Source organism: Cynocephalus volans, chromosome X (assembly GCF_027409185.1).
Source record: "Cynocephalus volans isolate mCynVol1 chromosome X, mCynVol1.pri, whole genome shotgun sequence".
NCBI classification, from domain to species: domain Eukaryota; kingdom Metazoa; phylum Chordata; class Mammalia; order Dermoptera; family Cynocephalidae; genus Cynocephalus; species Cynocephalus volans.
This window is the reverse complement of record NC_084478.1, coordinates 133,036,491-133,061,518: the sequence shown is the minus strand read 5'-3', so window position 1 is coordinate 133,061,518 and position 25,028 is coordinate 133,036,491.

Below are 25,028 nucleotides of genomic sequence, written 5' to 3'. Positions count from 1 at the left end.
GTCACAAACTTCAAAAGCTGGAAGGTTTTGCTGGGATGAATGCCACACAGTTATTGAGGTGGCCAAAAAGATATTTGTCAATCGGGAGTGGGAGGCCCAAAAGGAAGTGGATAAATGCCTAAGGCAGAAGGTGGCACTCTTGGCAGCAGCACTCAATTCAGACTGGAACTCTGCACTGAAGAAGAAGAACCCCTACCAAGAAGAACAGGCACCCCTACACTCCAACCATTTTGCTTTCTGCAGGGAGCTTGGCCATTGGGAAAATGAATGCCCCAAAAGGGGAGAGAACCCCCAACCAACGTTCCAGGGCAAGACACACTCTGGAAAGAAAAAATATGGGCCTGAACCATCTAGCCAAGAGTTCCAGAACCTCATCGGCCTTGTAGGGATAGACCCAGATTAGGAAAGACCAGGCTCCCTGTTCCTGGGCCCCCAGGAGCCCATGATCAAAATGACAGTAGGGGGCCAACCTTCATGGTGGATACCAGGGCAGAACACTCTGTAGTCACCAGCGCAGTGGCTCTATTCTCAGGCCAAAAAGCCATTGTTATTGGTGCTACAGGGACATAAGCAGACCAGACATTATGCAGGGCCCAGACTTGTCACTTCAGGGGTCACAGGTGATTCATAAATTCCTATATTTGCCTGACTGTCCAGTACCCCTACTAGGAGGAGATTTGCTGAGAAAACTAGGGGCACAAATAACCTTTGCATCTGGGGAGGCAACTCATTTGACCTTAAACAACCAGAAAACTTTAGTAATGGCTATAATGATGCCCAGGGAAGAAGAATGGTGCCTATACACCAAGGCCAAAGAAGACTCAAACATAGGACCATCAGACCTCTTAAGAGACTGCTTCTTTAGAGACTTTCCCTCTATCTGGGGAGAAATGGGACCCCTGGGTATGGCAAAGAACCATGCCCCTATAATTATAGAACTGAAACCAGGGGCCGCACCAGTCAGGGTAAAACAATACCCATTCCCTCAGGAAGCTCAACTGGGAATTCAAGAACACATCCACTGGTTACAAGAAGCAGGAATGCTGGTGGAATGCCAGTCTCCTTGGAACATGTCACTCCTGCTGGTCAAGAAGCCCAATGGAAAGGGGTACGATCCAGTCCAGGATCTGTGTGCTGTGAACAAAACAGCTGTCACCCTCCACCCCATGGCACCAAATCCTTACACACTCCTGAGTTTATTCCCTGTACAGGATAGATGGTTCTCCTGTCTTGACCTCAAAAACGCCTTCTTCTGCCTCCAACTGGCACACAAGAGTCAGCCACTGTTTGCCTTTAAATGGGAAAATCCCCTCACAGGAAGAAAAGCTCAGTTTACCTGGACTAGACTGCTGCATGGGTTCAAAAACTCACCTACACTCTTTGGGGAAGTGCTAGCCTCAGACCTAGCTGTCTTCCCAGGAGACAGGTTGAATTGCACCCTGCTTCAATATGTTGATGACATCCTCCTGGCCAGTCCCACACAGGAAAACTGCTGGGAAGAAACAAGAGTCCCACTGAACCTGCTCTCTGACTTAGGATATAAAGTGTTCTGAGAAAAAACTCAAATATGTCAACAGAAGGTCAGATACCTGGGGTACGACATCTCTGAAGGACGCTGCTCACTGGGGATAGAGAGAAAACAAGCCATTTGTGTTATACCCCAACCAGACACCAAGAGGAAAGTCCAAGAGTTCCTCAGGGCTGCCAGCTTCTGTCGAATCTGGATACTGGGATGCTTGGAAAAGGCTAAACCCCTGTGTGAAGCAATCAAAGGAGCTGAAAAGGGACCCTTAGTGTGGGGTCCAAAGCAAGGACATGATTTCTCAGAAATCAAAACTCAGTTAACCCAGGCTTGTGCCCTAGGAATTCCAGATATAACTTGGGACTTTAACCTCTTTGTACATGAGAGAGATCATGTGGCTGGGGAGGTCCTCACCCAGACCATAGGGCCCTAGCAGAAGCCAGTGGTATACTTATCCAAATAACTGGATACTGTGGCAGCTGCCTGGCCACCATGCTTGTGGGCCCTGGCAGCCACTGTTGCCCTAATCCAGGAGGCAGATGAACTCACTTTGGGACAAAATCTCAATGTAAAGTTCCCACATGCAGTGACCACCCTAATGAACAGTTGGGGATACAAATGGCTGACCAACTCCAAGATGACTCACTATCAAGGACTCCTCTGTGAAAACCCCTGAGCATGCCTTGAAACAGTGCAGACTCTGAACCCAGCCACGCTCCTACCTGCTGAGCCCAGATCCCTGTACCATGACTGTGGAGAATTAATGGATGAAATATACTGTAGCAGGCCCGATTTGATGGACTAGCCCTTGACTGACCCAGACATGGAACTGTTCACAGACAGGAGCAGTTACATTCAAGAAGGACAACAAAGAGCTGGATATGTGGCAACAACTCATAAAGAGGTTATAGAGACAAAATCCTTGCTGGTCAGCACAGCAAGCAGAGCTATGGGCATTAATCCAAGTGCTCAGACTCTTGAGAGGAAAACGACTCAACATTTACACTAACTCTAGATATGCCTTTGCAACTTTACACATCCATGGGGCCCTATGCAAAGAAAGGGGCCTGCTGATGGCAGAAAGAAAGACAATTAAAAATAAAGAAATTCTCTAGCTCCTCAAAGCAGTGTGGGAGCCCACTCAAGTTGCCATTATACACTACAGAAAACATCAAAAAGGCACTGACAGAATCAATGAAGGAAACCAGCTGGCTGATCAGATGGCCAAAAGAGCAGCTGCCCAAACAGAGCTTGCTTAAAGGCCTGAATGAGACTGCCAAAATCATGCTGGTGCCAGAAATAGCACAGCAACTAAAGTACACAAAGGAGGAGACTCAATGGGCAGAGAAAGAAGGTGGAATTAAATTCCCTGAAGGATGGTGGAAGCTCCCAGACCACAGACTAATGATTCCTCAATGACTGGCTCACTGACTAGTTCTGGAATATCATGAACTGACCCAGTGGGGAAAAATGGCCCTGGACACCATGCTGAGTTTCTACTATTTCATCCCAAGATTGTCTTCCCTCTGTGCCCAGGTCAGCTCCCGATGCCTGACCTGCATCCAAAACAGTGCCAAGCAAGGGCCCCAGCTGTCCTCCAGAGTCCAGCCAGTTGGGACATCACCCTTCAAGGACCTGGTGTGGACTTCACCAAAGTGAAATCCTGCAGGGGCTAAAAATATTTGCTAGTAATTATATGTACCTTCACTGGATGGACGGAGGCACTTCCCTCACATTCTGAACAAGCCTGGGAGGTCACAAAGGCCCTTTTAAGGGAAGTTGTCCTAAGATGCAGGCTCCCTCTGACTATAGGATCAGACAATGGGCCAGCATTCATAGCAGAAGTCATGCAAAGACTGGCCAAAATGCTGAGAATACAATGAAAACTCTACACAGCACACCAGCCACAGAGCCTAGGGAAAGTGGAACCACTTTCCGGGAAAGGAACAGTACCCTAATGACCACTTTAGCTGAGCTTTGCCAGGAGACAGGGCTACCCTGGATAGATATGCTTCCCTTAGCTTTGTTATGGGTCCGGAGTATATCGGGGCCAACAGGATACTCCCCTTTTGAAATCATGTATGGGAGACCACCCCCACTTATAGCTAGACTACAGGGAGATCCCCAGCATTTGGGGGAGATGCAAATATCACAGTACTTACAATCACTGGCCAGTACCTTCTGACAGATAACCAAGACAGTTTTAGAATGAGCTCCTAGGGCTGGCTTGTGGCTCACTCGGGAGAGTGTGGTGCTAACAACACCAAGCCAAGGGTTAAGATCCCCTTACCAGTCATCTTTTATTAAAAAAATAAAATAACGAGCTCCCATTCCTTTAGGAAATTGGGCTCACCCGTTCCAACCTGGTGACAAGGTATGGGTAAAAGACTGGAAAAAGGCTCCCTTAAAGCCAACCTGGACAGGGCCACATATAGTTGTACTAACTAACCCTACTGCAGTTAAAGTTGCAGGTTTAATTCCCTAGATCCCTAATATGTGGGTGAAACAGGCAGCTTCCCAGATGACACCTCCTCATGGTCTGTGAAGGCTGATCCCTCTGACCTGCTCAAGGTCCAGTTCCAGAGGTAGCCCGCTAATCAATGAGCCCTGCTTCAGCCACTCTGTGGGCTGGCTGATCTACGCACGGCTGAAGCCTGAGGATCTTACTGCTGAGGGACATAACAAGTACACTGATTTGTTTTTATAAAATGATAAGCATATGTCACCCCTTGCCTTTAGTTTTTGTTGTATTGCTTGTTTTGCTTTTTGATATAGGATTGACAACAGTAACCCCAGAGGATTGGAATAATATAGAAAAGTTTTTGCTAGTACTCCTTTATTTCCTGTCAACAGGATGTTTTTAGCCATCTCATGGTGGGAATGTGCCTTCTAAAGATAGCCTCTTCCTTGACCATGTGCATGTGCACTCAGCTTACTGACCCTGGCACACATACTGCCCCTTGCTCTGGGCCAGGGGAAAAGTGCACAAAGAAGGGAGGAATTTAAAAAGTCTTGGTTCTCATGGACAGACACTTGGAGCTGGCTATTCTGGCTTTTGCCTCTAGCCAGTCCACTGTTTATGTTACTCTTAGCTCTCTTGTTTGATTCATGTGTTTTAAATTGCCTTGTCAGGTTTGTTTTGACTCCTTTAGAGTCAATCAAATTACAGATGGCCTTGTCATCACAAGAATGCGCTTATATGCCCTAAAAACCAAAAATTCTAAAGGTGATGCTCACTCCAATGTTTAGAGAGAACATCAAAGGGGGGAAATGTTGGGGAGATTCAAAATTAATTCTTTTGGTAGCTTGCTTTGCTTTTAGAATAGAATCTGCTTATTGTATCAGCTTTACTGATAATCAACTGCTTTGCACTCCCACTTCTGTAAACTGTGCTTGCTTATCACAATAGCTACGTGAATGCTGAGAAATGAAACATATTACTGTACTAGCTACATGAATGCTGAGAAAGCAAAACTTAAAAACCCAGAAGAGTTTGCCTATATAAATTCTGTAACACTTGAGCTCGGGGCTCAGAGCTTGCAGTGCCTCTCCAACTGCTTCTTTGTCGAGTCGATTCCATAACAAGAGAACTGAGTTTCTTTGGAGGACAGACCTGGGGTGCTGCTGCCCTTGGGAAACTGCTCCCTGCATCCCAGCCACTCTGGCGGGAGCAGCCTTGCCTCAGGTGGCTCCAAGTGTGGTTCATGCAGCAGCTCTGGAGAGCATAAGCCAGAAACCATGGTGGCAGCCACGTCGTGTTGTTTGCAGACTAGCAGAACCTGAGAGCAGTGGAGATGTGGCAGCCTCCACCCAAATTTCAGAAGATGTATAGAAAAAGCCAGGGACTCAGGGAGAGACCTGCTGCAGGGGTGGAGCCACCATGGAGATCATCTACAGAGCAATGTGGAGCAGAAAAGTGGGGTCAGAGCCCCCATAGGGAACGCCCACTGGGGAAATGTCTAGTGGAGCCAGGACAGGAGGGCTGCCACCAGGAGCCCAGAACTGTGGGGCTGCTGGCAACATGCAGCTCCAGCCTGGAAAAGCTGCAGGCACCAGGGCAGCTCCGTGAGCTTCACCTGGCAGAACTGTAGGAGCAAGGCTGCCCAATGCTTTGGGGGCCCAGATGCCCCACTGTGCTTAATGTTTGTCCTGTTTGGGTTTCAGATTTGTTTGCGCCCTGTTTCTCCTCTTTCTTGGTCTATTCCTCCCTTTTGGAATGGAAATGTGTACCCAGTGTCTTTCCCACTGTATCTTGGAAGTAGATAAATTTGTTTTTGACTCTTTACAGGTTCACAGCTGAAAGGAGTTTTGCCTTTAGTCTCAGATGAGACTTTGGACTTTTGAGTTGGTGTTGCAACAAGCTAAAGTTTTTTGGGACTGCAATGGAAAGTGTAATATGTGAATGCAAGGGTCAGTATTCCTCACTAAAGGAACATTACAGAAGATTCTGAACATGTAGACTGTACGGTGAGGGACCCTGAAGTGGTGGATTGTTGGGAAAATATAGGAAAATGGTCAGGGCCCCTCAGATGTTCAGAATTTTGCTGAGCATTTGATATAAATATGCACGTGCACCCAAGTGTTCCTTGGCTATTGATTAATGTAATTGTGTATGTGTGTTCAGGTGTCCTGGGTTATGGACTTAAGTATAAAGGATGAGTGGCTCTGACCCACGGAGCCCCCTACCCCCGGAAAAACCCCCAACCCTGGGATGCCCCCAGGGGGGCCACGGGGAGGCCGCTACTGCTGCCTGAGGCTGTTGCTGTAAGCTGTTGCTGCCAGGGCCCCCAGGACCCTCCAGGAGGCCACCGCCACTGCTGTGGAGGCTCCTGGAGGCTGCTGTAAGCTGCTGCTTCTGCTGCTATTGCTGCTGCTGCTGAGGACTGAGCTCGTGTCATCTGCCAATGGCTCCCAGGATCTTTCCCAATTACCTAGCTAGCATGGACCTGCGTGTGAGGGGTCTGGTGACCCAAACTGGCATGTGAGAGGTCTGGTGATCCAGTCTGTACTATGGGTTTGAAGGGTCTGAGCCCTAGCCCTGACAATACAAATGGGAACTTAGTATAACTAAAATAATGAAACATTTTGGCTTTAGTTATGAAATGCCTAGCCATACAATTAGCATAGCTATTGCCTCAACCTGACACTTCAGGAGGCCACTAGGATGGCTACCCCTAGCTCTGAATAAAGCCTATTAATTTTTTACCCAGGGCCCCAAGATCTTTTCCTATTACCTAGCTCATGAATCTGCATGTGAAGGGTTTGTGACCCAGTCTGTACAACGGGCTTGAGGGATCTGTAAGCCCTAGCCCTAGCTTGACAGTGCCTTTTCCCAGAAAGACAATTTTTAAACAATACATTATAACAAATAGACACATAAAAATGCTACATGTTGAAACAACAAACTCCCCAACCCAAACAAAAAAAGAAACAAAAGCAACGTATTCAAACACGATCCCCACTCCCGTCCTTATTCCAGATTATTGGCTTTGTCCTTAAGATCACCTGTTACCTATATATTTGATTAATGATAATAATAATGATGATAACTAGTCTTTATTTTACAGATATTCATACGGCCATTTAAAATATTCTCATAGAGAAGCATAGTGAACTCAATGCTGAGCAGAGGAGGCCTAGAAGAAAGAGTAGTTTGTTTTGTTTTGTTTTTTTAGAAAGGTGGTGGCCTGCTCAATCGGCTCACTACCTGTCAAGAAATTAACCCAGGCAGGGAGGCTGCACCTGCATGAGTGTGTGTCCCCAAAGTCTATGACAAGAGGCCCTCAGGCACCCGCTGCTCTAGAGTTGACCCCACGCCCCCTCTGCCAGAGGGACCTCCTAGCTGTGCACTGGACTCTCTCCACCCACGCCTTCCATACTTGCTTTTTACAAATGGCTGTTTCTTGTCATTCATGGGGTGATGTGAAGATTGACTGGTGATGTGGGGTGAAGTGGAGCTTGGGGAGGGAGCTGTTGTGAGGGGTGTGTGGAGCCTGAGAGGTAGTGTGCAGACTAGGGGGTTCTCAAGGGGAGTCTGTGGGGTGGAGTTGGGGTGATGTGCAGCTTGGGGAGGGAAATGTGCAGCCTGTGGGTTTGTGTCAGCAAGACCTGTTTTCCCTTATGGGAGCATAGTCCTTCCTGGAACAACCTGCGCCAGGGCATCTCCCACATCCTGCAGCCCTTTGCTGTGCTCAGGAGAATGAAATAAAGCTCGTATGCACTTTCCCAATTGCCTTTTAATCCTTCCTCCTTCCCGTAAACCAAAAAATCTACCCTCAGAGAAGTGACGTATTTTCTGCTATCCTTCCCAACTAGAGCTGTCTTTCATCAGTCCATGTTATGAAAACAGAAGGTATTTTTAAACAAATGTAAATATTGAATATGTGTTTTGCCCATTGTCACCCCTTACCCTTCTCCCCAGGGGAACATCTCGCTAGGAATCAGTGCTCTGAAATCTGCTCACCTGCCTACTTCACACACACTTTCTCCCCTCTCCTATTGCTTTATCAAACAGTCTCCTAGATGGTGTATTCACCTAGAAACTATAATTCTGGGTTCTTATCCATTTATGTACACTTGCTAGCTGGGTGGCGGCAAGTAAGTCACTAAACTACTCTGAATTAACATCAACCTCATTGAGTCCATTCATTTATTCACTCATACAATACATGTCACCTGAGCACCTACTCCAGTTGAACCCCAGGCTAAGTGCTGGGAAAACATCAGTGAACAAGACAGATGCTTTTCTTACTCTCACGAAATTTGCCACCCAACTGGGGAGCCAGACAATACACCAATAAATACAAAAATTGTGGTAAGTGTGTCAGTGGTACAACTAGGAAGAATATGATGGATTTTAATTTAGGTTGTAGGTAATGGGAGACCACTCCAAAGAAGGGACACGAAAGCAAAATATGAATGACAAATAAGAATGAGCCATGTGAAAGATGATGGACAAAGATCCCAACATTGGGAACATTTCATGCATTCCAGGAGAGGCCATGTGGCTGGATTATAAGTGAGAAGAAGAGAGACTCCAAAGGAGCTTAGAGAATTAAGCAGGGGATAGATTAGGCAAAGCCTGGAAGGCCATGCTAAAAATTTTGAATCAAATTCTAGAATACAATGGAAAGCCATTGTATTCATTTTTAATCACTGCATGATATCATGTGGGTTTTGGAAAGACCACTTTGGCTAATATGGAGGTAATAGATGGGAGGGAAGCAAGAGTGAGAGCAGGAGCCTAGTAAAGAGCTATTGCAGGGGTTCAGGGAAGAGCTGACAGTGACAGCTTGGCTATCATTGTCAGCTCAGTGGAAGTCATGAGAAGTAACCAGATTTGGAGCATATTTTGAAGAAAACAGAATATGCTGACGTAATGCACATGGGGCTGAGGAAGAGGAAGGCATCATGAATGATGTCTTAGTCTGTTCAGGCTGCTATAACAAAATATAGACTGGGAGGCTCAAACAACAAAAATTTACTTTCTCACAGTTCTGGAGGCTGGAAGTCCAATATGAGGGTTCCAGCATGGTCAGGTTTTGGTGAGGGTCCTCCTCTTGGCTTGCAAATGGCTGTGTTCCCCTCTCTGTTCTCACATGGCCTTTCCTCAGTATGTGTGAGTGGAGAGAGAGAGAACTTCCTCTTCTTATAAGGGGTCTACTGAATTAGGACCACACATTTATAACCTCACTTAACCTTAATTACCTCCTAGGGGCCCTATCTCCAAATACAGTCATGCTGGGGGTTAAGGCTTCACCATACAAATTAGGGGGGAGGCAGAGTTGGCACAATTCAGTTAATTAAAGCTGACATTTAGGTCTCTGGCAGTGAGAGTGAGGACTCTGAGAGGAGCAGTTTCAGGGAGTTGCTCTAACTTGTACATAGGTTATGTACAGGAAAGTAGTCCAGTATCCTGGTCTAAGCTGCAGCTGCATCTTAAGTAGGTGTTGATAAATGTATCCAGGAACATCGTTCTCTAAGGAGACCCATTTGATGCCAAACTTCTATATTAACAGCACTTGAGGAAAGCATTTGTTGGGTGACACTGTTTTGATGTACAGGAGAAAAATGAAAGAAAATCTAGAGTATGTTTTAATATAGTGAATTCGAATATTATTTTCTATTTTAAAGATAATGAAAACATGTATTTAGCTATGTCAAAAGAGCAAAAGTAGATGTGATATAAGAACGGCACAGGGGACATGGGGCAGGAGGCAACTAAGCATCCAAATCAAGTCAGGAACTGGGTCAGATTCTTTACAGTCTGAAAATTTTAATCAATTGACATGCCCTCATGATTCAACATCAATGTAGGGCTTCTTTTAAAAATATTATTTATTTGTTTGTTTATTTTTAATATTTTATTTTATTTTATTTTGTCGATATACAAAGTGGTTGATTATTGTGGCCCATTACCGAAATCTCCCTCCCTCCTCCCTCTCCCCCCTCCCTCCCAACAATGTCCTTTCTGTTCACTTGTCGTATCAATTTCAAGGAATTGCAATTGTTATGTCTTCTCCCCCCCCCCCGGTTTTTTTTGTATTTATTTATTTATTTTTAGCTCCCACAAATAAGTGAGAACATGTGATATTTCTCTTTCTGTGCCTGACTTGTTTCACTTAATGTAATTCTCTCTAGGTCCATCAATGTCCTTGCAAATGGAAGTATTTCATTCTTTTTTATAGCTGAGTAGTATTCTATTGTGTAGATATACCACATTTTCCGTATCCACTCATCCGATGATGGACATTTGGGCTGGTTCCAACTCTTGGCTATTGTAAAGAGTGCTGCAATGAACATTGGGGAGCAGGTATACCTTCGACTTGATGATTTCCATTCCTCTGGATATATTCCCAACAGTGGGATAGCTGGGTCGTATGTGTTTTTTTCTGAATTGGTTGTTTGCTTGATTGCTATAGACCTTTAACTGTTTTCTATAGTTTCTATAACATTTGTTCAGCTAGTTTTCTTTGTTTTTGATGTTTCCATTTGGGACTGAGGGCTTGAAATTTCCTAGTTTGGCATTTTCCTGACATTACTATCTGCTATGGGTTGAATGTGTCTCCCGAAAATTCATGTGTTGGAAACTTGATCCCCATTGTAACAGTGTTAAGAGGGTGGAAAATTCGATTATGGTATTTGAAAAATGGGGCCTTTGCTTGGTGATTGGATCATGAGAACTAGGCTCTCACAAACTGATTAATTAATTAATTCATGGAGTAATGGGTTAATGATTTAATGGGTTATCATGGATGTAGGCTGGTGGTTTTATAAGATGAGCACATGAAAGTGCTTTTGCCATTCTTACCATGTGATACCCTTCATTGCCATCAGACTCTGTACAGAGCCCCCATTAAGAGGAAGGCTCTTATCAGATATATCCCCTGGACCTTGGACTTCCCAGCCTCCAAAACTGTAAGAAATAAATTTTGTTTCTTTATAAATTACCCAGTTTCAGGTATTCTGTTATGAACAACAGAAAACTGACTAATACAGAAAAATTAATACTGCGAAGTGGGTTGTACTAGTAAAAAAAAAACCCACCTGAAAATATGAAAGTGGCTTTGGAACTGGGTAATGGGTAGAGGCTTGAAGAATTTGGGGCAGCAGGCTAGAAAGAGTCTAGATTGCTATAAATGGAGTATTAAGGTTGATTCTGGTGAGGGCTTAGAAAACAAGACAACCAGAGAGAGTTTGGAATTTCTTATAGACTGGTTAAATGGTGGTGACCAGAATACTGATAGAAGTGTGGATAGTAAAGGCCATACTGAGGAGGTTTCAGATGGAAATGAGGAAGAAGCTTATTAGAAACTGGAGCAAAAATCACCCTTGTTTCAAAGTTGCAAAGAACTTGGCTGCATTGTTTTTATGCCTGAGGGCTTTATGGAATGTGGAACTTAAGAGTATTTGGTGGAAGCAGGGTATATGGTGGAAGAAATTTCTAAGTAGTAAAGCATTCACACAGCTGCATGGCTACTTCTAATAGCCTATGTTGAATTATGGCAGCAAAGACATGATTTAAAGGTGCAATATATAAATAAATGGGAAGCAAATGGTTAAAAAATTGGAAAACTCTCAGCATGGCCACATAAAGAGTAAAAAAGTGTGTTCAGGAAGGGAAACTAAAGGTTTAGCCCAGCAATCATCCACTAAGGAGATTAGTACAGAAGGAAGGGATCATCAAGAGAATGGAAAAAAGACCCTGAAGGCATTTCAGAGATCTTCAAGGCTGCCCCTCCCATCACAGACCCAGAAGCCTAGGAAGATAGAATGGTGTAAGGGAACAGACCTGGGGCACCCTTCATGGGCTTGCTGCCCAGGGATGCCTTGGGAAACTGCTTCCTCCCTACATTCCAACACAGTGCTCCTTAGCTGCTCCAGCTGTAGCCAAATTGGCCCAGGTGCTGCTGTACCTGCTGCTTTGGAAGATATAAGCAGGAAACCTTGGCAGCGTCCACGTGGTATTAAGTATGTAGGCTCAGAGAATGCCAGAACTGTGGAGGCATGAGAGCCTCCACCTAGATTTCAAAGTATATATCGAAAAGCCTGGGGTCCCAGGAAGAGATTTGTCACAGGGTCAGAGTCACTGTAGAGAGCCTTCCCTAGAGCGATGCCAAATGGAAATGCAAGGTCAGAGTAGCAGCAGGGGGGCCGGCCCGTGGCTCACTCGGTAGAGTGCGGTGCTGATAACACCAAGGCCACGGGTGCGGATCCTATATAGGGATGGCCGGTTTGCTCACTAGCTGAGCGTGGTGCTGACAACACCAAGCCAAGGGTTGAGATCCCCTTACCGGTCATCTATTTAAAAAAAAAAAAAAAAAAAAAAAAGAGTAGCAGCAGGGAACCTCCTCCAGGGCCATGCCTAGTGGAGCTGTGGGAGCAGGACCACCGCTGAAACTGCAGCATCGTAGAGCTACCAGCATGAAATGCCAGCCTGGAGACCTGAAGCATAGGCTGAGCCCAGGAAAGCCATAGGGGTGGGGCTGCCCAAGGACTTGGAGGCTGATAGAGTTTGGATGTGTTGTCCCCACCAAAATTCATGTGGAAGTCTAATCCCCAATGTGGCAGTGTTGGAAACTGATTTAGTCATGAATGGATTAGTGCTCTCCCTAGGTGGAGGAAGTAATGAGTGAGTTCTCGCTCTATTAGTTCTGGCAAGAGCTGTTTGTATAAAGGACCCTGGCAACTCCCCTCTTGCTCTCTTGCTTCCTCTTGCCATGTGATCTGCTTGTACCCACCAGCTGCCTGTCACTTTCTGCCATAAGTAGAAGCAGCCTGAGGCCTGTGCCAGATGCAGCTGTTCCAAGATCATAAGCCAAATAAACCTCTGTTCTTTATAAATTACCCAGTCTCAGGTATTCTGTTATAACAACAGAAAACAGACTAATACACTCTTCACTATTGAGTATTTTTCATGGTTCCTCTTCACTTTTCACCAATACACAGCACTCTAAATTAGATTATATTTTAAAAATCAAACTTTGGGGTTTGTGAGGTTTATAATGTTTAAAAATGTACACCTCTACTCAGAAAAAGTAGTCATCAAAAACCCATTTGCAATTTAAAAAATTAATAGTGACCAACCACACTGTAGATCAATTTTTCTCAGTCTCCTAGATTACAGGGGCCAGCAAAATCTCAAATACAGTTTGGGAACTGACAACAGGGTTACCAAATTCTTATTTTTTGACAAATAAAGTTATGAAAAAAGTAACTTCCCACTGGAGAGGTAGTACAGAATAAGGGCTAATGATATGGGTTGTGGTCTGTGGAGTACACTAACATTTATAAAACAAATGTATTTCACAGGACCTAGTTTCCAGAGCCCTGCAGTTTCAGGTTTAGCCTAACTTCTTAAAATTACATATAGAAATGTTAACCTTGCAAAAGACAGGAAATTTTCCCCAGGCTAAAGCCTCTGATATAGATATAGAATTGTAACACAGCAAAATTGCTGGCTCAAAGGGTACATGTCCTTGATGCAGGTTAACCATACTTAATTGTTATGTAAACATACTAAGGAAATTACTGTAGGGAAAGAAGATGTTGGCTAAGAGCAGGCTTTTGTTGGTGGATCGACTTAACCTTTTGCAAATTGCATTATGGAATGTCACTTTGTTATTTCACTGATGTTACCAGCTTCTGTTATTAAACTATACTTAGCCATAACCCCACCTATATTGCTTTGTAACTTTCTGGCCTAGAGAATAAATACTGAGACAGAACCCCAGTTCAGTGTTAATTTCCCAAAGGAGGAATGCATCTCTCTTGAAGGTTCCAGGAAGTTAACCCCTTTGGGGTGTCTCACTGCTCAGAGGAAATGGGCTTTGAGTAATCCTTTGCATCTCTGTCACCCAGGGGAGAGAGGTGGCGAATCTGTGTGAGAACAAAGAGAGTGCAACAGTGGTCTGCATCTAAGCTCTGCCATGCCCTTACATGCTGTATGACCTTAAGCAAGGCATTGCCAGAACTCACCTCAATCCTGAAAGTTGACTAGCACCAAGATCATCTTTTTTTATTTTATTTTATTTTATTTTATTTTTTTCTCTAAATGACAGCACTTTATTCTGTTTGCATGATCATTGTCTTTATCTTTACATGTACATATTATTAATATTTGTGTGTGGGGGAGTGAGTACTTGAGAATAAATTGCAGAGATAATGTCCTTTTATCCCTAAATATTTCCATGTTAATTTTCTTTTTTTTTTTTTTTTTTTTTTTTTTTTTTTTTAAAAGATGACCGGTAAGGGGATCTTAACCCTTGACTTGGTGTCAGCACCACGCTCAGCCAGTGAGCGAACCGGCCATCCGTATATGGGATCCGAACCCGGGGCCTTGGTGTTATCAGCACCGCACTCTACCGAGTGAGCCACGGGCCGGCCCTCCATGTTAATTTTCTAAACACAAAGACATTCTAAACCACCCAAATACAATTCTCAAAATTAGGAAATTAACATTGATACAATACTATTATCTAATTTTCAGTCCTTACTTAAAATCTCATCAATTGTGTCACTAATGTCCTTTTTAGCAAAAGGAAGAAAATTCTACTCTGGATTAAATCCATAATAATAGTTTGCATTTATTTGCTTTGTCTCTTTAATCTCCTTTAATCTGGAACTAATTCTCAGTCTCTCTTTGTATTAGTTTTTTAATTCAGCTGTAACAAATTATCACATTAGTGTGTCAAAAACACACATACTTATTTATCTTACAGTTCTGGAGATCGGATGTCCAAAATCAGTCTCAATAAGCCAAAGTCAAGGTGTCTGCAGGGCTGGTTTCTTCTGGAGGCTCTGAGGGGAGAATCCATTTTCTCGCCTTCCCCCCCCCCCAAAAAAAAGTTTTCACATATTTATTATGGAATCAATCTACTTTTGCAGAGCATAGAAACAGAATTTCCCCAATAAAACATGTCCCAGTGTCCAGACGTTCAGCTTGATATGGTAAGATAATAGTGACATTGATCAATTGGTAAATATGTGTGCCATTTCACATGCAATTCTTTATAGACCAGCTTGGTTCTTCTCCAATGTCTCCTCTTGGAGTTGTACATGATTTTATTACTAGTTTTCATCCGAATCCACTGGCAATGAGCCGATTTTGCTTGTGTTTCTTGGCCAGGAATCGCCTGATCCTGAAAGTCTTATGAGAAGACATGGTGAAGAAGGGAGGCCACCGCATATACCACAATGGCGGAGAAAGGGAGAGAGAGCTTTCTCGACTTTTTTAGTTTCTTTTCTTTTTTTTTTTTTAAATTTTATTTTGTCGATATACATTGTGGCTGATTATTGCTTCCCATCACCAAAACCTCCCTCCCTTCTCCCTCCCCCCCTACCCACAACAATGTCCTTTCTGTTTGCTTGTCATATCAACTTCAAGTAATTGTGGTTGTTATATCTTCTTCCCCCCCCCTGTTTTTTTTTTTTTGTGTGTGTGTGTGTGTGTGTGCACGCGCGTGTGTGTGAATTTATATATTAATTTTTAGCTCCCACCAATAAGTGAGAACATGTGGTATTTCTCTTTCTGTGCCTGACTTGTTTCACTTAATATAATTCTCTCAAGGTCCATCCATGTTGTTGCAAATGGCAGTATTTCATTCGTTTTTATAGCTGAGTAGTATTCCATTGTGTAGATGTACCACATTTTCCGTATCCACTCATCTGATGATGGACATTTGGGCTGGTTCCAACTCCTGGCTACTGTAAAGAGTGCTGCGATGAACATTGGGGAACAGGTATACCTTCGACTTGATGATTTCCATTCCTCTGGGTATATTCCCAACAGTGGGATAGCTGGGTCGTATGGTAGATCTATCTGCAATTGTTTGAGGAACCTCCATACCATTTTCCATAGAGGCTGCACCATTTTGCAGTCCCACCAACAATGTATGAGAGTTCCTTTTTCTCCGCAGCCTCGCCAGCATTTATCGTTCAAAGTCTTTTGGATTTTAGCCATCCTAACTGGGGTTAGATGGCATCTCAATGTGGTTTTGATTTGCATTTCCCGGATGCTGAGTGATGTTGAGCATTTTTTCATATGTCTGTTGGCCATTTGGATATCTTCCTTAGAGAAATGCCTACTTAGCTCTTTTGCCCATTTTTTAATTGGGTTGCTTGTTTTCTTCTTGTAAAGTTGTTTGAGTTCCTTATATATTCTGGATATTAATCCTTTGTCAGATGTATATTTTGCAAATATTTTCTCCCACTCTGTTGGTTGTCTTTTAACTCTGTTAATTGTTTCTTTTGCTGTGCAGAAGCTTTTTAGTTTGATATAATCCCATTTGTTTATTTTTCCTTTGGTTGCCTGTGCTTTTGGGGTCGTATTCATGAAGTCTGTGTCCACTCCTATTTGCTGAAGTGTTTCTACTATGTTTTCTTTAAGGAGTTTTATTGTTTCAGGGTGTATATTTAAATCCTTAATCCATTTTGAGTTGATTTTAGTATATGGTGAGAGGTATGGGTCTAGTTTCATTCTCCTGCATATGGATATCCAGTTATCCCAGCACCATTTGCTGAAGAGGCAGTCCCTTCCCCAGTGAATAGGCTTGGTGCCTTTGTCAAAGATCAGATGGCAGTAAGTGTGTGGGTTGATTTCTGGATTCTCTATTCTATTCCATTGGTCAGTGTGTCTGTTTTTATGCCAGTACCATACTGTTTTGGTTATTATAGCTTTGTAGTATAGCTTAAAGTCAGGTAGTGTTATGCCTCCAGCTTTATTTTTTTTGCTCAGCATTGCTTTGGCTATGTGTGGTCTTTTATTGTTCCATATAAATGTCTGGATAGTTCTTTCCATTTCTGAGAAAAATGTCTTTGGAATTTTGATGGGGATTGCATTGAATTTGTATATCACTTTGGGTAGTATGGACATTTTCACTATGTTGATTCTTCCAATCCAAGAGCATGGGATATCTTTCCATCCCCTTGTATCCTCTCTAATTTCTCTCAGCAGTGGTTTGTAGTTCTCATTATAGAGATTTTTCACCTCCTTGGTTAACTCAATTCCTAAGTATTTTATTTTTTTGGTGGCTATTGTAAATGGGCAGGCTTTCTTGATTTCTCGTTCTGCATGTTCACTATTGGAGAAAAGAAATGCTACTGATTTTTGTGTGTTGATTTTGTATCCTGCTACTGTGCTGAAATCATTTATCAATTCCAAGAGTTTTTTTGTAGAGGTTTTAGGCTGTTCGATATATAGGATCATGTCATCTGCAAACAAGGACAGTTTGACTTCATCTTTTCCAGTCTGGATGCCCTTTATTTCCTTCTCTTCTCTGATTGCTCTGGCTAGTACTTCCAACACTATGTTGCATAGGAGTGGTGAGAGTGGGCATCCTTGTCTAGTTCCTGTTCTTAAAGGAAAAGCTTTCAGCTTTTGCCCATTCAGGATGATATTTGCAGTGGGTTTGGCATATATGGCTTTAATTATGTTGAGATACTTTCCCTCTATACCTAACTTATAGAGGGTCTTTGTCATGAATGAGTGCTGAACTTTATCAAATGCGTTTTCAGCATCTATAGAGATGATCATATGGTCCTTGTGTTTGAGTTTATTAATATGGTGTGTCACATTTATTGATTTGCGTATGTTGAACCAACCTTGCATCCCTGGGATGAATCCCACTTGATCGTGATGAATAATTTTACGTATGTGTTGCTGTATTCTGTTTGCTAGTATTTTATTGAGGATTTTTGCATCTATATTCATCAAGGATATGGGCCTGTAGTTTTCTTTTTTGGTTATATCTTTACCTGGTTTTGGTATCGCACCAAGATCATCTTGCTTTGATACATGGTAATGATTCATTCCAGCAATTTGCCTATTTATGTTCATCAACCTCCACTGATATAGTCAGCAACCATTTTCTCCCTACAAAGTAAAGACTACTATTGCAGATTATGAAGATGAGTGAACTAATAATTGGATAGTATAATTCTACAAAGATGATATTCTAAGAAAAGGAATTATCACTGAAATATAACCAAATTATCGGTATAAGTCATGAAATCTCCAAATTAAAATCAGGTAATTAAACTTTAGAATTAAGATGGCCAACTATGATTTTTACACGTTTGTGTTTCAACCAGCTTCATTATCAGGAAAACAAAAAACAAATAAATTCATATTCTAGAGTATATTCTAGAGACGATGTGAAAGACTGTTAGAATTAGCTAAACACCCCAGCAGAAATATAAAGTGGATCACATATGGTCAATGCACAGTGGAAGTGGGCCATAGGAAAATTGAGAAGTTCATTTCAATAAGGTGACCATTTCAGCTTGGTACATGAGGGCGAAGAACAGCAAAATAGATGTTGTTTGATTAAAAGTTTGAAGTACAGAAGCTCTAGAAGATGATATCAAAGGCAACTAACATAAGTAAACATTGGCCCAATCTTACTTCAAAAATCAAAACGTGAAGGTGAAAAAAAAATCGTATTTTCTATTTATTGATAATTTATTTTTATTGATTGATTGATTGACTGATTTCCCAATCATATTTTCTAGTGTTTGTGTTATCATAACTCTCTGTTTTCCTAGGAATATCTTATATTCGCAGTTAAACATTTTCCTCATGCCAGGGCATTAAATGGGGATCCAGTGGCCTGTATTAGTGCATTTTATGTTGCTCATAACAGAATACCTGAAACTGGGCAATTTATAAAGAAAAGAAATTTATTTCCTACATTTTTGGAGGTTGGGAAGTCCAAGGTGGAGGGGTCACATCTGGTGAGAGCCTTCTTGGGGACTTTCTGAAGAATTCCAAGGCAGCATAGGGTATCACATGGCAAGTGGGGAGAGCAAGAGCATGGTAAAGTGCTCTCTTCCTCTCCTTATAAAGCCGCCAGAATACTCCCATGATAACCCATTAATCCATTAATCCATGAATGGATTAATCCATCTATGAGGGCATAGCTCTCATGGTCCAATCACCTTTTAAGGGCCCCACCTTTCAAATACCATAGTTAGATTTCCCACCTTCTTAATACGATTCCACTGGGGATTAACTTTCAACATGAGCTTTGGAGGGGACAAACATTCAAACCATAGCATGGCCTAAGGAGGAAGATTAAAAAAAAATGGTAGTTTTCTATGACCAACTTTAGAATGTTCATATTAACCAAGAGAATGTGAATGGACCAAAAGTCATTTTGATTTAGCTTTGGGATGTACTCCTATTAACTGCACAGTCAGATGTACATGCTCATGAATCATTTGGGGATTTATTTTCTACCTTTATCTGGCTCTGATCACTTTGTATGGCTTATACTGGAAGTTTTTGGGAGAAGGCCCTGGGTTGCTTTGCATAACTGGCAGGGTAGATAAAGAAGAATCATTTGAAATTCCTTCTCACTGGATTTTCTTGGAAGAGAAACCAGTTGAAATTGGTAGAGAAAAACTCCCCCATCCTGGGGAGAAGTTACAGCTGTCTCTGTTCCTCTGACTAGCCCATCAAAGCCTACAACCCTCAGGGAAGTTTCCTAGACCTTAGGATGCCCTGGTCAGGTAGAAAGGAGGAAATGTCAGGGACTTCTGGCTTCACACCCTCCATCTGTGCTCCAGGCACAACTCACTGCTCTTATTTGGAGGAGCATCTAGAGCATAGTGAGGATGAATGGTGCAAAGTATAAATTATTCTTGGGCCTTCCTGCTCTGGAGCATGTCTCCAATTGGGGTTGGGCAAAAGATCCTGCCAGATACACCCAAGGTTGTGAATCAGACTGGAATGGGACACAGAGATGGAAAAAATTTTGCCCTGGAAAGCCCACTGATCACTTGATAAAAAGCAAAAGTAAGTCTTGACAAGGCCATTGTCAGGTCTGCAAGACCCAATGTAATCTGAGCTCCCTCCCACTCCCCAAGATTTATGGCTGACTCCATCATGCACTCCCTTCTCCCATTTTACCTTCTTCACTTCATCTATACCTGCCTCCTTGCTTTCTTCAACTGCCAGCCATGTCCGCCCTTGGGATCTTTGCACTTGCTGTTCCCTTTGCCTGGAAACTTCTCCTCTGAGATATTCTATGACTCATCTTTTTACCTTCCTTCAGATCTTTGCTGACATGCCATGTGCTCATTGATGTTATTCCTGACCCTCTTATCAATAATTATACCATTCTTCCTTTCCTACTTTATTTATTTCTTTTGCACTTATCACTACCTAAGATAAAAGATTTTAATTATTTATCTTATTGCTTTTTTTCTAATACCAGTATATATGGCCCATGAGGGAAGACTCTTCTTATTGAATTCTTGGTTCCTAGTCCCTAGAAATGTTAAGTAAACAGTAGCTGCTCTATAAATATTTTTTGAACACACGAATGGATTTATAGTCTCCATAGAAATATTTTTCCTTTGCAAAATAATATTTTCATTGTGATATAATTTATATATCATGATGTGCACTCTGTTAAAATATACGATTCAGTGGTTTTTAGTATATTTACAAATTTATAAATCAATCCCAACTATCTCCAGAACATTTTACTCACCTAAAAAAGAAACCTCATGTGCATTAGCAGTCACCCACCATTCCCCTTCCCTAGCCCCTGGCACGCACTAACCTACTTCCTGTCTCTATGGATTTCAATATTCTAGACATTCCTAACAAATGAAATCACATAATATGTAGTCTTTCGTGTGTAGCTTCTTTCACTTAGCATAGTGTTTTCAAGGCTCATCCGTGTATTAGAACTTCATTTTTTGTATTGAGATATTTCATATATCATCATTTTAAAGTGCATAATTCAGTGCTTTTAGTATATTCACAACTTTGTACACTCATCAAAACTATTTAGTTTTTAGAATATTTTTTCATTCCCAGAAGAAATTGAAAGGACGAGTTGACACCAGTTGACGATCCACCAGAGAGAACTCGTTTATTAGGCAGCACACACACATATATATAGGGCTTTAAGGGAAGGCTGATTGGCTTAAAATACAGTCCCTACTTAGCATACTGCATGTGGCTTAGGGTGGGTGTGGCCGAGAAGGATCAGGGTGTGATCCCTTGGGGCATTTGGGTTCTTACATTCCTCCCTTTTTCTTGTTTTAGGAAAGGGGACGTTGAAGTCATCAAGCTACTTCCTGCTGAACTGGGGCGTTGTGTGGGGGGGCAAAGGGAGAAAGGTACATAAATACCCATTATGAAACCCCAAAGGAGGGTGGAGAAACAAGTAATTTCAAAAGGGGAAAAGTCCATAAATGTTCCTTGAAGCCACAAGTCGAATATGCACCGGTTCCATTGTTCGTAGTTGGAGACTGGAGGGAGCAGCCAGGTGTCCGTGGCAAGGGCGTGTAGGAATGCATTTCCTCTGTAAGGTGGTACCTCTTCAGCATCGGCTGAGGCGCTCATGAGATGAGGCGGGGGGTTCATCGATACCTAGAAGCTGATAGTTTCTAAGCAAAAGCTGGTTAAAGGCCTGATTAGAGATTTTTCCCACTTGGGTTTGAAGAAACCTAATGATGCAGGGCAAGAAAAGGCAGGTTATGAGGATAATGATTAGAGGTCCCAAAATGGGCCAAATCCAAGTTAGGATAGGGTTTAAGATAAAAGAAGAAAAGGGATTAGAACTGGATGTGGTTCGTAGGCTGGAAGCTAAGTCGGTGAGTTTGATGATGTTTGTTTCTACTAGACCAGATTCATTGATATAATAACAGCATTCTTCCCCAAGGAAGATGCTAGTACCTCCTTTTTCTGTGGTGAGGAGGTCTAGTGCTCTACGGTTTTGGAGGGTGACATGAGCTAAAGAGGTAATTTGTCTCTGTAGAGATGAAAGAGATTCGGCAGTGGAGGTCAGAGCCCCTTCAAGTTTAGCATTTATGTCTTTGACCGCCCATAAACTGTGTCCTAAGGCTCCTCCCGACAGGCCGGCTCCGACCGCTGATGTTGTTAGTGAAATACCAACCATGATCAGGAGGAAGGTGGCCCTTTTTTGCCTTGAGGGGGGATGAAGAAGATGGAACAGTTCTGAACTGGTGTACAGAGTGAGTTGAGGGACGATGGTGACAAGAAGACATGGGGCAGTAAGATTAGGTAGGATGGAAGTATAGAGGGTTCCATTGCACCAGAAGAAAGAGCCTGAAATTCGGGTCCATTGTCAGATTGAATGGAAGTGGGCATCCCAAATCGTGGGATGATTTGGGAAAGGAGAGTCTGGGCTATGGTGGAGGCCTTTTTATTGCATGTTGGGAATGCCTCTACCCATCCTGAAAAGGTATCAACAAACACCAAGAGGTATTTGAGGCGCCGGACGGAAGGCATGTGTGTAAAATCGACTTGCCAGTCAGCCGCTGGTGTGAGACCTCTGGCCTGGTGGGAGGGGTATGGCCCAGGTTTGAGAGGGGTGTTAGGATTGGTACGCTGGCAGATTGTGCATGAGGAGGAAATTTTTTGCAAGAGGGCTTTGTCAGATGGGGTGACTGAGAAGAAGGCTTGTAAAAACTGGGATAAAGCTTGGGGGCTAGAGTGAAACAGGTCATCAAGCAAGCGAAAGAGAGAGGACTTATCATCATTAGGCAGTTGAGGCTGAGAGGGTGTCTGTGAACCTTGGGAGCCGTATGGAAGAATGGGAAGTTGGTTTTGTGTCTGTGGGTGCCGTGCCGCAGTGCGTGCAGCGAGGTCAGCCTTACAATTCCTGCAAGTGATTGGGGAATCGTCCCTCTGGTGGGCTCTGCAATGAATGACTCCTAATTCACGAGGTAAATGGGATGCCTCAATTAATGTGGAGATTAAAGCTGAGTTGGTGATTGTGTTACCCTTGGTGTTAAGCAGACCGCGTTCTTTCCATATGGCGGCATGAGAGAGAAGTATATGAAAGACATATTTGGAGTCAGTGTATAAGTTAAGAGTTTTTCCTTCAGCTAGAACGCAGGCTCGGGTGGCAGCGATAAGTTCAGCCTGCTGGTTGGTAGTACCCTTGGGTAAAGGTTGGGCTTCTATAACCGAATCAAGGGAGGCTATGGCATAACCTGCGTAATGAGTGTTTCCTTCCCTGAATGAGGACCCATCCGTGATGGAAGAGCGGTAAGGTATAAAATTTTGAAGGCTTTCTACGCAGCTGTGCAAAGGGGTGTTGGGGGAATCTGGTATAAGCAGTAGGGTGGCCGGATTTAGGGGTGGGCAGGTAGTGAAGGATAGGGCAGGATTTTCCAGAAACGAGGATAGGAGAGTTAGGATTCTGGAAGGTGGGAGGGATTGGAGAGCCTTATAGGTAAGGAGGTCTTTGAGGTGATGTGGTGAGAGAATGGTGAGAGGTGCCCCAAATGTTAATTTGGATGCCTCCATATGCAGTAACTGCCCCGCTGCCAGGGCTCTTAAACAGGGTGCCCAACCTTGTACAGTGGGGTCCAATTGTTTTGATAGGTATGCTACGGGGGCAAAAGAGGGGCCATAATTCTGTCCTAGAACGCCCAGAGCTTGTCCTGTATTTTCATGAACATAGAGGAAAAAGGGTTTAGTTAGATCAGGGAGATGAAGTGCAGGGGCTGTTAGAAGGGCCTGTAGTGACGGGAGTGGGGGTCAGTCCATGTGAAGGCAAAAATGTCTTGAGTATCGGTTTACAGCGAGTATGGGAGTATTGAAAGGGGAGCGAGTGGGACGGAGATACCCCTTTTTTAATAGGTCCTGAATGATGGGGCTTAACCCGAGGAGGGCTGTTGTGGTTAATGGATACTGAGCCTGACAAATGTATTTGGAGGGGTCTTTTAGTTTTATGTGTACAGGGGAACACTGGGCCAGAGCGGGGCTGGCAGTGTCCCAAACTGTGGGGTTAACAGGGTGCGTTAGCATGGGTAAGGACTTCTTTGGAGGAGTGGGATCAGTAGGATCTTGGGCTTGAACTAGCGCTAGGAGGAAGGAAACGGGGGAAGAGGAAGAGGACAGGGGCAAAGTAATGGAGACTTGAAGCCGTGATAGAATGTCCCGACCCAACAAGGGGATGGGGCATTGTGGCATGACTAGAAAGGAATGGGAGAAAACGGATTGAGTGCCTTGAAGGCAGCAGGTTAAAAAAGGGTTTTTTTGGGGAAAGATTTGTTTACCTCCTACCCCGACTATAGGAGAGCTGCTGGAGGTGGTGGGGCCTTTATATTCCCTTAAGACCGAAAAGGTGGCTCCAGTGTCCAGGAGGAAAGATATTGGGTGGCCGTCCACAACCATGGATACCCTGGGCTCCTGCTTTGTTATAGAGATGGTCGGGAAGGGCCCAAGGCTCCGTCAGTCCTCCTCAGTGAGGCCCACCATAGGTGGTGTCCACGGTTCGGGGGACTGTGGGGCAGTTGGTCCCTCACCCCTTCGGGCAAGGGGGCAATCAGATCCCCAGTGTCCCTTCTTTTTGCATTTTGGACAAGGAGTGGTGGGTGGCCTGGGGGTGGGGCAAGCCTTGGCCCAATGTCCTTCCCTCCCACATTTAAAGCAGGCTCCAGGTGGAGGCTTAGAGGTGGAGGCTGTGGGAGGGTGCCCAGGGGGTTTGATAAGCCAGGCCAACATCTGGAAGTTGGCGTGGTCGGCCTTTTGTTTTCGACGTTCCTTTTCCTCCTCCCGATTATGAAAAACCTTGAAGGCCACTGACAGGATTTCGGTCTGAGGGGTTGCAGGACCCTGCTCTAATTTTTTAAGTTTAGTTTTAATGTCGGGGTAGGATTGGGCCAGGAAATAGGTCATAAGGACATGCCGGCCGTCTTCTGAGTTGGGGTCTAAGTTAGTGTATTGTTGAAAGGCCTGAGTTAATCTACTGAGGAACTCAGAGGGAGTTTCCTCCTTTTTTTGGACAATTTCTTGAATTTTTTGGAAATTGACGACCTTGCGAGCCGATTTCTTGAAGCCAATTATTAAGCAAGAGGCAAAAAGGTCTTGAGCCTGGATTCCCTGGGCTGTGTTATAATCCCAATTAGGTTCCTGTTCTGGGACTGCTTGGGGGCCTGGCGGGTGATTCGGATTGGTATGATGGGTGTCAGTGGCATGGGTTTGGGCTGTATCCCAGAACCTGCGGCGTTCCTCGGG